Genomic DNA, 12307 nt, shown 5'->3' on the forward strand with positions numbered 1-12307 from the left:
GATTTGGGGGTTACCAGAGGATGAGTGATCATTGAGGGCATGGATGTGGATGTGATCCCCATAGAGAAGGTACAGAGTATAAGAGTGGACGGCTGCAGAAAGAACTAGGTAAGGGACTAAGACAGGTGGAGAGAGAATCATAGAATTGCAACTGTGTATACCTTTCCAGACCTGAATCTTCAGAGCCTGATTTAAAATTTTTCTCTATTTCTCCTAAAAGTTATTCACTAGGGATAATTGAGAAAATAGAAACAATTAAACCAAACTTGTCTCCTGACCCATATCTCTATCTTGAACATCTAAAAAATGTTAAGATCAAGTCATGTTGAACTTGGGGTGCTGAGAAACTTTTCTTCATGGGCTGAAAAATGAGGTTAACTTAGGTAGTGAAAAGCCATGATGAGGCAGGGGCACAGGCCTGACTCTCATCCCTTTCTCCCTTCCCATTCTTCTTCCCTCTCCCTCCCTCACACCTCTATCTTTACTTCCTCCTTCTGAAAGACCATTGGCACTAGTCTCTTTGTGTGTCTGTGTCTTTTGGGGGTGACTGTTTGATCCCCATGACACCAGGTCACGCACCAGTGGGCATTTACTATAGAATGATAATTGTTGCTTTGGTTATCTGGTGACCCTGGGCGTGCAGGATGCTAGGATTTTTTGGACCTTGGTGGAACAGAGACTGAGAAGGCACTAGTCGTAGCATGGCACAGCCCTATGGTCACCGCAGGTAGTTTTGATGTCCCACACCTGGTATCATTTGGAACCGAGTCACCTGGACTTTGGGTTGGGAAGTGCTATGTGAGACAGATGTGTGACCGCCTGGTCCAGGCAGACCACAGGGCCAGCCCAGCCACATGCGGATGTCCCGATGCTTTCCCATCGGAGGTTGCCCCTCTCCATCATCTTGACAAGGGCATAGTTCTAGGATTGTGGCCGTGATGATGGCAGCTCCTGGGGGCAGGGAGGAGGCCATGCATGTCCTCTCTTTAGAGAGGATGGCAGCTTCTGGGAAACTGAGGGAATCAGAAACTCAGAGGATATCCTGCTATTTTGGTTTTTCTCTCATCTAATGGTTTTAGGAATTTAAGTGGGCCTATCCCAGTCAAATGTGTTCAGAGGTGACTTTACAGAGATGGAGTTTAGTTCTCTTATAAATCATCACCCAAAGCATGCTATTTCAAGGCTCAGGAAACTGGTTTTCTATTTTTAAAGTTGTATGTCACTTGCCTTGTTTCAAACAGATTCTAAGTGTAGCAAATTGATGTGGTTGAGGCAAATTTTGTGTTTGTACCTCTGTTTGGTTAATTTCTCTGCTAAATTCTCTTGGGAATGGTTTTACCGAGAATGATAATGACTATTTTCAGTGCTATCTTTTTACGTTCATTTTATATCACATCCCAGGCTGAAGGTTTTTTTCTGATTTCTCTGTTTACCAACTATGGCTCTTTTCTTGCCTTTAAACCAGAACTATCATGCTGCCATCTGAGGTGCAGAAGCCTCGCATAATGGTTCCTGGTGTGCCCTGCTCTGAGGTGTGGTATCAAGCAGGATAACACATGTTTACTTTCAGAGATGTGTATCTCCATGCTTGACCCTCTCCGTTGGGTCTTTCTGGGGCCTTGTGTTAAGGGCTTGGGCAATGCTGGGTTTGGGGATAGGCCTGAGAAAAGGGATCAGGGAAGGGGCAGGAGAGAAGCCTTATTGGAGGGGTCACTTTATTCTGACAGGTTCATGCCAATGGAATTCAATCCACCACTGACAGTGGGCTAAGGGCAACTCTGCGCCTGTTGACCATTCACATTTTAAAAAGTGAAAGAGTAAGTGTGATACAAGCATTTTTGTTTGGGCTCCAATGAGCCTTCTGTTTATTGAGCATTTCTAAGTTTGCACATGGACATAGCATGTTATTAAATGGGGTGGAATTTCTTTTTAAAAATAAAAAAAGAACGACAATCTATGTTCTTATAAGAAATGTAATTACCGAATAGGCCAGGTTCTTAGTGTTCACTGCTCAGAACATTCTGTCCCTAAGATCAATGTACTTCACAAAGCAAATTATTATCAGAACGTTGTTTATTTAGCGCTCAGGGAATCAGGGCAAGTTGACTTAGCTAGATTTTAGTACTGTCAAAGTAGGAGAACCTGATGCATCTGTGTCTGCTAAGAGGATTGACTTGTAGTTGAAATCAAACACTTGTATTCAAGAGCTAGAGCATGTTTCTCCCAGAACACAATTACCTATTTTGTCTGCCTAGATGCTCTTTGCCAGAGGTGGATCATCAGTTGATGGTTGTTCTATGATTGTTAGGATGTTGTCAGTTAGCTCTCATACAGAGTTTGAGAAATTTTACTTTTACAGCAGAAGAAAACTGTAGTATTTGCAATGTATTTGCTCCTAGATGCTGGTTAGTATCTCCTTTTTTTGGATTTTTTTGGATGGGTAATCATAACTTGTTATTGATTTTTTGAAAACCCAGCAAAAGAAATTGTCACCTCTTTAGTTCTCCCCCCCATTTCTATTTCAATCTTCTGTTCACTTAAATGTGGTTTAAAAATAATCTTGCTAATTTTTGTGGCTTTCTTTCAATGTTATAATGAACACATTGACACAATAGAATGGATCAATAAAAGAAAACTTAATTTTTACCTTCTTCCATCATAGAAAATGAGTTAAATGGATTTTCTTTTTGACATTAGAAAAGGTGGAATCTAGGCAAGATGAAATAAAACAAACAATATTTAAAGTATTTTATAAATCTTAAACTCATGCAAATTGACTTGGGGAATGATTCGTTATAATCACTTATTATTTATCATCATCAATCATCACCTCTTGTTAACACTGGCCTATGCAGTCTATAGCCAAAAGTTGGAAGTATTAAATTGCACCATTTATGAAAATTCAATAAATTCTGGTTGATCTGGTTGATTTTCTTCTGATAGAAAGTTTACACATTTATGTTATGATTGTCATAACTTGTGAATGTCTCTAAATATATGCCACATATATATAATCACACTTGTTTAGGTGGAAATAGCTATTACTGGGGAAATATTAAGTTATTAGTAACACCCTGGGATTGTTTTTCAGCTATATTTTTTTTTGTCTTTTTGTCTTTTTAGGGCTGTGCCCACAGCATATGGAGGTTCCCAGGCTAGGGGTCTAATCAGAGCTACAGCTGCTGGCCTACACCACAGCCACAGCAATGCCAGAATCAAGCTGTGACTTCGACCTACACCACAGCTCATGGCAACACCAGATCCTTAACCCACTGAGCGAGGCCAGGGATAGAAGCCACAACCTCATGGTTCCTAGTCAGATTCGTTTCCACTGTGCTGCGACGGGAACTGCTGTTTTTCAGCTATTTTTAAACTATCGATAAAGGTCCTAGATGTATTTCTTTTAACATAGAAAGAAGAAAAATCTGGGGAAGAAGGCCATATTATAGCCCCTACATTGGTGGACAGGATTATGCATCTAGCTGGGCATTTGAGTACCACTCAGACAGATTTGGGAGTTAACAGCATTCAGAGAGGTTATTTTTCATAATGAATTCTATTTTAATCTTCTTTATTGTATTTTCTTAAACTATAGAAATTCTTCATACCTCTTAACAACTAAAACAGAAGAAATATAAATTAAAACATAAAACTGCCGTCTTCTCACCATTTTTATAGTTATTTACTATTAACACATACTATGCATATTTAAACATAAATGATACACATATTCATATTTTTATGAGAAAATAAGCTCACAGTTCATATATTCTGTTCTTCAACTTTTATTTCACTTAAATACATCATGTGTATATTTCCATACATTTCCTACCACATTTAACATTGTTCATTGGTGTCTTTTTCTGAAGATGGTTTATGTATTTAAGTAGTCATATCATTCAACATTTCCCTTTATGGCTTCTAGGTTTTGGGTCATGCTAAGGCAAGCTTTCCCCACACCAAAATTTTGAAGTAATTTTAAATATTTTCCTCAAACTTTTAAAAATAGCTGTGTGTGTGTGTGTGTGTGTGTGTGTGTGTGTTTAATCCTTCTTGTATATAATTTGGTGTGTGGTATGAAATTGAGATGTAATTTTACTTCTTTTTCCCAGTCCCAGACATTGAATACGCCATCCTTTTCTCCACTTTTTGGCAGAAGTTTTTATACATTATTAGTCATAGGTTACTTACTAAATGCTATTCTTTTCTATAAGTGGAAACATTATTGCTCTTTTTGCTATCTTTGAGGTATGATGCACTGAGGACTGTTGGTGAAATCCTGTATCACAAACCCTGTTTTATTAAAGATGGAATGAATAGTATTAGATTGTGATGCTAGTAATTCATTATTTATGGGTCTATTATGAAGAAATTTAAAACATCAAAGGGATAAAAACAGTACACTATGGGCTGTGAAAATGCCACAGTTTGTAAAATGTAGTCTAGCAAGTGACTTACACGACCGTGACAACACTTCACACCAAGCAGTCTCAGTGTTGCTTCATGTTGTCCTGGGACACATGACAATGAATGAGCTAATTGGCATATATCAGAATTTGAAAATCTGCTAGTTAATTCAGTCTTCTAAGCAGAAGAGTTATTACATATTGTGCCTTAGAACCAAAGAATAAGAAACTGATCTTTTTGAAACATGGAATGAACTTTAAGATCTATAGGGCTTGAGCACTATGAATTAAGACATTTTGGTGGACACATAAGATAAAGTAATATTGTTATCAAAAAACTGGGAAAGATGCAGATTAAAATTTATAAAAGACATGGGTACAAATAGAGAAAATAATATAATGAGAAGTCTGAAATAAAATCAGTGATACATTTGGTTGAAGTAGCAATTGAAAACATTCTGTGGCTGAGTTTGATAGAGATTACTTTCACTAATGTGTGTTTTTTTAAGCAAAAGAAACAAGAAAATAATGTTAGCAGATGGTCTCTACAGTTCAATACTTCCTAAAAACTTGTTAAAATAGAGGAAGGCTATTGATTTTTTGTGTTTATCTTTGCCTCACCTCCTTTCCTATTTTGCTTATTGACTGTGATTTTTAAATAGTCCTTTGTGTTTTAGACAAATACAATCATATAAATTGTAAATAGAAAATAATTTTAACTCTTCCCAATTTTACACTAATTATGTTATTTTATTGCAGTAACTTTAATCACCAAAAATACTATTGAATAAAAAATGGAGGAGTTCCCGTCATGGCTCAGTGGTTAACGAATCCGACTAGGAACCGACTAGGAGGTTGCAGATTTGATCCCTGGCCTCGTTCAGTGGGTTAAGGATCTGGTGTTGCCGTGAGTTGTGGTGTAGGTTGTAGACGTGGCTTGGATCCCACGTTGCTGTGGCTGTGGTGTAGGCCGGTGGCTGTGGCTCTGATTAGACCCCTAGCCTGGGAACCTCCATGTGCCGCAGGAGCAGCCCTAGAAAAGACAAAAAAAAAAAAAAAAAAAAAGTGGAGATTGTGGTTGTTGATAAAAAGCACTTTTTTTTTTTTTCTTTTTAGGGCTGCACCCGAGGCATATGGAGGTTCCCAGCCTAGGGGTCCAATCAGAGCTACAGCCGCTGGCCTACACCACAGCCACAGCAATGCCAGATCCGAGCTGCGTCTGCGACCCACATCACAGCTCACGGCAACACAAGATCCTTAACCTACTGAGCAAGGCCAGGGATTGAACTTACAACCTTATGGTTCCTAGTTAGATTCATTTCCACTGCACCATGACAGGAACTCTGGTAAAAAGCATTTTCAATATTTGTTATTACCTTCTATTCTTGTTGATACCCATTAGGAGTAACTGCTAATTTTTTTCTAATGGCTTTTCAGTATATATTGATAGAAATTTATTTTTCCCTCTAATTTTTTTTTTGTCTTTTTGCAAATAGGGCCGCTCCAGCGGCATATGGAGGTTCCCAGGCTAGGGGTCGAATCGGAGCTGTAGCCACCGGCCTACGCCAGAGCCACAGCAACGCGGGATCCGAGCCGCGTCTGCAACCTACACCACAGCTCACGGCAACGCCGGATCGTTAACCCACTGAGCAAGGGCAGGGACCGGACCCGCAACCTCATGGTTCCTAGTCGGATTCGTTAACCACTGCGCCACGATGGGAACTCCCCCTCTAATTTTTTATGAAATGAATTATATGACAGAATTCTTGGAGTACCCGCTATGGCAAAGTAGGTTAAGAGTCTTCATGATAGTGGGAGAAAAAAGGAATGTATACATGTATGTGTAACTGGATCACCATGCTGTACAGTAGAAAAAAAAAATTGTATTCGGGAAATAACAATAAAAAAAGAATCTGACTGCAGTGGCTCAGGTCACTGCTAAGTTGCGGGTTTGATCTCCCAGGGGTACAGTGTGTTAAAGGACCTGGCATTGCCACAGCTGTGGCTCAGATTCAATCCCTGGCCTGGGAACTCCATATACTGCAGGTGCAGCCATTAAAAAAAGAAAAGAATTCTTGATTTTGGCCATTTTTGCTTTTGTGGATCAATCTCTACTAGGTCATAATATACAGTGTATACTGTACAAAACTTCTGGGTTCTATTTGTTTATAAGTTTTATGGTTTGTCAATATTTTGATTTTTACATTTATTATTAGTATTTGTTTATAGTCATCTTTTATGTACTAACTTTAGTCAGGTTTGCTAGCTTTGTAAAATTCATTAGTGAACTTTCAATTTTTTTCTCTTTTCTGGTAAAATTTAAATAATATTGATATCATTTTTTTAAAAGTTAGGTAGAACTGAATTGCAAAGCCATTTTTTTTTTTTTTTTTTTTTTTTTTTTTGCCTTTTTGCTATTTCTTTGGGCTGCTCCCGCAGCATATGGAGGTTCCCAGGCTAGGGGTCTAATCGGAGCTGTAGCCACCGGCCTACGCCAGAGCCACAGCAACGCGAGATCCGAGCCGAGTCTGCAACCTACGCCACAGCTCACGGCAACGCTGGATCGTTAACCCACTGAGCAAGCGCCGGGACCGAACCCGCAACCTCATGGTTCCTAGTCGGATTCGTTAACCACTGCGCCACGACGGGAACTCCTGCAAAGCCATTTGATCCTGGTTCCCTTCATAAATATATATACACTTTTGTTTTTCTTCTGTTATTACATAGTTGTACTCATGAAGAGTATGTTTATTTTACTGGTCTTTTCAAAGAACTAGCCTTTTATTTATGAATTCTACAATGCCTTTTTCTGGTCATTATTTTTAACTTTGCTAATTTCTTCTATCTTTGGATTTGTTCTGTTGTACTTTTCTAGTTTTTGAAGAAGAGGGATTATTTCTTTTATTTACGGTCTTCTTGGATAATAATGGTAATTAAGACTATTTATTTTCTCTAAGTATACCTTTAGTCATGCGCCATAAACTTTGATGTGATATATTCTTCTTTTCTTTGCTTTCCTTATAGCTTGCAGTTTTATTTTTAATTTCCTCTTTGATCCAGGGGTTATTTTGGAGAACAGTGCTATATTATCAGGCAGTTACATTTAATGATGATCTTTTATTATTTATTTATAATTTTATTTTGTTAAGATGTGACTATAAATTCTCTCCTTTTTAGATTGTATTTCCTTTCCTATTTAATCTGAGTTTTTAAGCTTGGAAATCATGTTTTCCAATCCCAGAAATTATTTTTCTGCTTTAATTGTATTCCTTTCAGTGCTGTTATTACTTATTTTGCTGAAGATTATATCTGACTCCTTAAACAGATCTATTTCAATGGGCGATAAGTTTTGAAGTGCACATACAGTGAATATGAATAGTCATCTATGTAAACAATACAAGGGACTGGAGAAATTTCGAGAATAGAAAACTCCAAGGAAGGTCTTCTGGGAGATATCCCTTGGAGGTAGGACTTGGATTTGATTGAAATAAATTTTATGATTCTGCATTTATTCTTCACTACATGTGCGTTTTCTTCAAACGTTGTTTCTTAGACATACCTAGTGATGCTTACCTAAGTGGTAGATTAAAGATTTCTCAGAAAGATTCTTTAGACTGCTACCCATAATTCATTTGTTTTCTCACTTTGTCTCCCCTACTTCTTCCAGATAAGTATTTCATAACACAGTATTGCAGCTACCATTATTGTATTGTATTGTGTTGTATGTTGATTACTTTAGTTGCAGCTTAAAAGAGCTGTGCTCAGAATTTAGTGCCCAAGAGAAAACAGAGTGCAAACAAATAAGCTGTGTAGAGACTGTGGCTTAACTAACAGCTGATACCATTTCTCAGTGGGCTTATCCTACTTATGTCTCTGAAGGAAACCTCTGAATTGTCAGAATGAAAAAAATATATATACAATAATTTACTAAGGATTGGGATGATGGACACCAAAAACTATTGAATATTTCCATTTACTCTCTAATTGGAATCCTGGAAAGAGTGCAATTTCCTACTTTCCTTGAAGATGGTTTCCTATTTATTCTTAAAATAGAGGTTTAATATTGCACTGGAGATGACAAATATATACATATTTATATAATGCATATATGATAGAATACTATGTTTTAGATATAAACTTATATTCTTTTTTTTTTCTCCCACAATATTTCTCACTTTTCTTTTTCCCCTATTCTTTTCTTCAGGAAAGGTTTATGAAAGGACTTTGTGATTTCCCAAAGCCCAAACACATGAGAGTATCATGCTAGGTATATTTGATGCTCTATACTAAGATGTGTCTAGTTATGGTTTTATTTGTATTCTATCTACTCAAAAGTCAATATGTTTAATGTGAGGATTAATGTCTTGCTTCAGTTGAAAATTCTGTGCCATAATCTATTCAAATATTCCCTTTTACTTTTTCTCTTTAGTCTTTATTTATTAGGACTTCTTCCATTCATATTTTGTACCTTTTTGTGTGTGTGCTGCATTCTGGAGGATTTTCCTTGAGATCTATTTTTGAGTATCTTAATTATCTCTTTGCTTTTGAGATTACCTCTGCTAGGGCCATACAAGTTGAACCAGTTGCAGATTAATTTTTATGTTAGTTTATGTCCCTGTGGTTCTCTAACATGTAGGAACTCTGAATTCAACCCCACACTTACGGGTGGAGCAGACCTGGCTTCTGATTGCTCCCGGGGTCTTTTTACCCACTCATAACCTCATGTAAATGACAAGCTTTCTTGTTATATATCTTTGCTGTAAGAAAAAGTTTAGTCCTCATTTTATGTAGTGGTAGTGCTTCTATGGGATCTGGATTTAGACAGGAGCTCAGTACCAGCTTTCCGTCTTCCACTGCCTAGAGGCATTGCCTCCTGTTGCCATGTGGGATTAAAACCCTATTACTCAGTCCTTAAAGCCAATATCCATCTATCTGTCTTTATCTCCTGCTTACTATTGTTCGTTCTTTCTTTGTTTCTCGGGGATTTCCATTTCATGATTATGAGCTTGACTATACCACTACTTTTAGAGGGGTTGCATATTTTATCATTTCTGTGAGTTTTAAGTGATTTTTAAGTAGAAGGGGTCAGTTCCAAGTCAGTTCAGTCTGCCATTGACTTGGAGATTCCTCAGATATGTTTGTTGGGTTGTGTAGGTGACTTATATTTTTTAAAAGACATCTGGGCGGGGGACGGCTGATTTATATTTCTTCCAGTTAGATAAAATAGGGTCTTACCAAGCTTTCTATATCTCACCATGGCAATGGAGAGGAATAGCAGAGAAAGTCTTGATTATTCAAGGAAGACACAGAAGCAAATAGAGAGCCATCATGTCTGAAGGGGCCTCAGGGAGGGAATGAAAATGGGGATTTGTGTAGAACAGTTCTAGAACCACGTGGACTCCTTCCTTGCAACAACTCTAAGGCACTGTATAAGCATCCTTGAACTTAGACACACCATGGAAAAAACAGTAGATTTTGAACTGGTAATGTTTCAGTCACTCCATGGAATGAGAAGACAAAAATGGAAATTATGAGAATTGCTGTGGAAAATAAAAGTTGGATGCCTTACACACTTGCGTTTGTGGATTGAGATTTATTCCAATTACACTTAAATACATACATATATACACACATACCTATTTCTATGCGGATAGTAAACCAGCTAGAAGGATACACCACAGTGAATTAGAAAGGTATTCTGTAACAGTAAGGGTACAGACATTTATATAGTCTTTGCCTAGTTAACTACACTTTTCCTTATTTTAGCCCAAATTTCACTTCCTTGAGGAATTTTTTTATGTCCCCTTTTTGCCCCCTCAGAATGTCTTGATCTTCTGCTATATACTCCTATATATCTGTGTCCTGTTATTTCTTAGCACTTACATGAAATTTTAATTTTACATGCACTTGTGTGATTATTTGATTAATGTATATCCCCTACTAGTCTGTGAGTTTCATAAATGCAAAGACTTCATCTGTTTTTCTCACCATTGTATTCTTAGCACCTTGTATAGGTACTCAATAAAGACATTAAATGGATAAATGAATACATTTCTGCATTGTTTGTACTGTTTGACTATTCATTGCATTAACTGATTATATTAATTTCATTATTAAAATAAAGATTTTGTTATTTAGAATAAATATAAACATAGATCTTCTGGGCCAGTGATTACTTGAGGGTCATGCTTTCTATTAAGAATGTGTTGGTAATTACAGCTTCTTTCTCCTGAAAAATCTACATACACCCTCCCTTTACTCCTAATACACAACGTTATATATGCTTTAGGTATTTATAGGCTTGGACAAAGAACACCTGGCCCAAGTTTATCAGTATGGTCAGCAGGTGAGAGTTCCTTGGACACAAGCCTAAGCCTGGCTGAGGGGCCACCTGGAAGGAGGTGGACTGGCAGTCAGCAATCCTGCCTCAGGAGTTTGAGGATGAGAGACGTGTTAGACTACACTCCTAAGTCTAGGTGGGAGGTCGTAGACATGGTCCAAGGAGGCTTCTACTTAGGTGGAGAACAAGCGGATCTGGGGGGCTCTTCCCTCGGCAATCACTTCTCCAGGCTACATAGAAATCCTAAGCTGCAGGGGTTTAGGAGGGAGGGATCCCATTCTGGTTCCCATTGGTGGGAACAGTGCTGCCATATATGTTGGGGCTGGGTCATCTCTATGGAAATTTGGGAGAGAGATAGAAGGGGCCAAAGGCATTTACTCAGATTACCACCTTCATCACTTGTTCAAGTATATTTTTGAAGTGTACAATAAGAGTCAGGTGCAAAGAATGAGAGGCTGTGGAATATGAAAAAGGGTTGGGAGACAATACCTTACGCCCATCTTGACAAGACAGGGACAGACCATCTTTGCAACCCTCACACTCTCAGCTGCCTCAGCCTCACAGCTCTTCCCTTTGCCCAGAGTTGAATCTCATTGTTTAGAAGGATTCAGTCTAAAAACTCATCAAATACCTTAAGCACATTTACAACACTTCTTATGTAGAATAACAATTGTACAATTGTAAAACTTAATTGTATTAATGCACTTGCCTGAAGTGAGGCCTCTTTCTTAAGCTGGAAATATTTCTTATGATAAATTTTTTCCTTGAATTGATTCCTTATTAATTTTTCACTGAAAATAACTTCTTTGCCTTTTTTTCTGATGGTAAAAATGATTGCATGCTGATGCTTATTTTTAAAGGCAGCAATTGTACTGGAAAATATGAGGAAGTAAGTACAAACCTCATGTTTATTCTCTGCCCCTATTACAGACCTCCTGTCCATTCTCTAACCCCAATTCCCCCCACCCCTGCCATTTTGGTAGATGGATATGGTTGCAGGGGAAATGGAAGACATTACAGCCCTGGGGGATTGAAGGTGGAGGGAGGGGTCCTAAAGATCAGGCTAGCCTTGTGAGAGATATCAGTGGGACTGAAATCATTTGGAAACTAATACCCAGAGCCAGGAAAAGCAGTCACTGAGACTAGCATCCTGGATGATTAATATCTTTTAATAATGTTTTATAATTACTTCCACAAAGCTCTTGCCTATTGTGGCAGAAGCTGTTAGTGCTCCCCAATATTCATGCTATCTTCTTCCTCCTAGGTATCTAGCTAGACAACAATGGTAAGTGTCCCTTTTGATTGAGTGCAGTCATAAGACATATTCTTGGCCAATGAATTGTGGCAGAGGTGATGTAAGTCACCTCCAGATTTTCCCTCATAAAGCATCTCCATGGTTGATCTGTGCTTTCTCTTTTCCCATTCACCAGTTGAATAGATATGCAGCAGAACCTCCCCGCTGACTTGGAACATTAACTTGAGACTCTTTTGAGTGAGAAATAATATACTTTTTTGTTTTTAAAGTCATTCTATTTTTGGGTTTTTTATTACAACACTTTTA

General features: G+C 38.0%; 1 long non-coding RNA gene across 1 annotated transcript; it reads left to right on the plus strand.

The window, feature by feature from the left end:
- The first annotated feature begins 30 nt into the window (after positions 1-30).
- LOC146394717 (uncharacterized) lies at positions 31-10453 on the plus strand. Its single transcript, XR_014834803.1, has 2 exons — positions 31-6778; positions 7069-10453. It is a non-coding gene; the product is annotated as an uncharacterized LOC146394717 (long non-coding RNA).
- The last annotated feature ends 1854 nt before the right edge of the window (positions 10454-12307 follow it).

The sequence above is a fragment of the Sus scrofa genome, chromosome X (genome assembly GCF_054392235.1).
Source record: "Sus scrofa isolate SSC_HxYL_T2T_F1_AM1 chromosome X, Sscrofa_HxYL_maternal_Yorkshire_Landrace_v2.0, whole genome shotgun sequence".
Taxonomy (NCBI): domain Eukaryota; kingdom Metazoa; phylum Chordata; class Mammalia; order Artiodactyla; family Suidae; genus Sus; species Sus scrofa.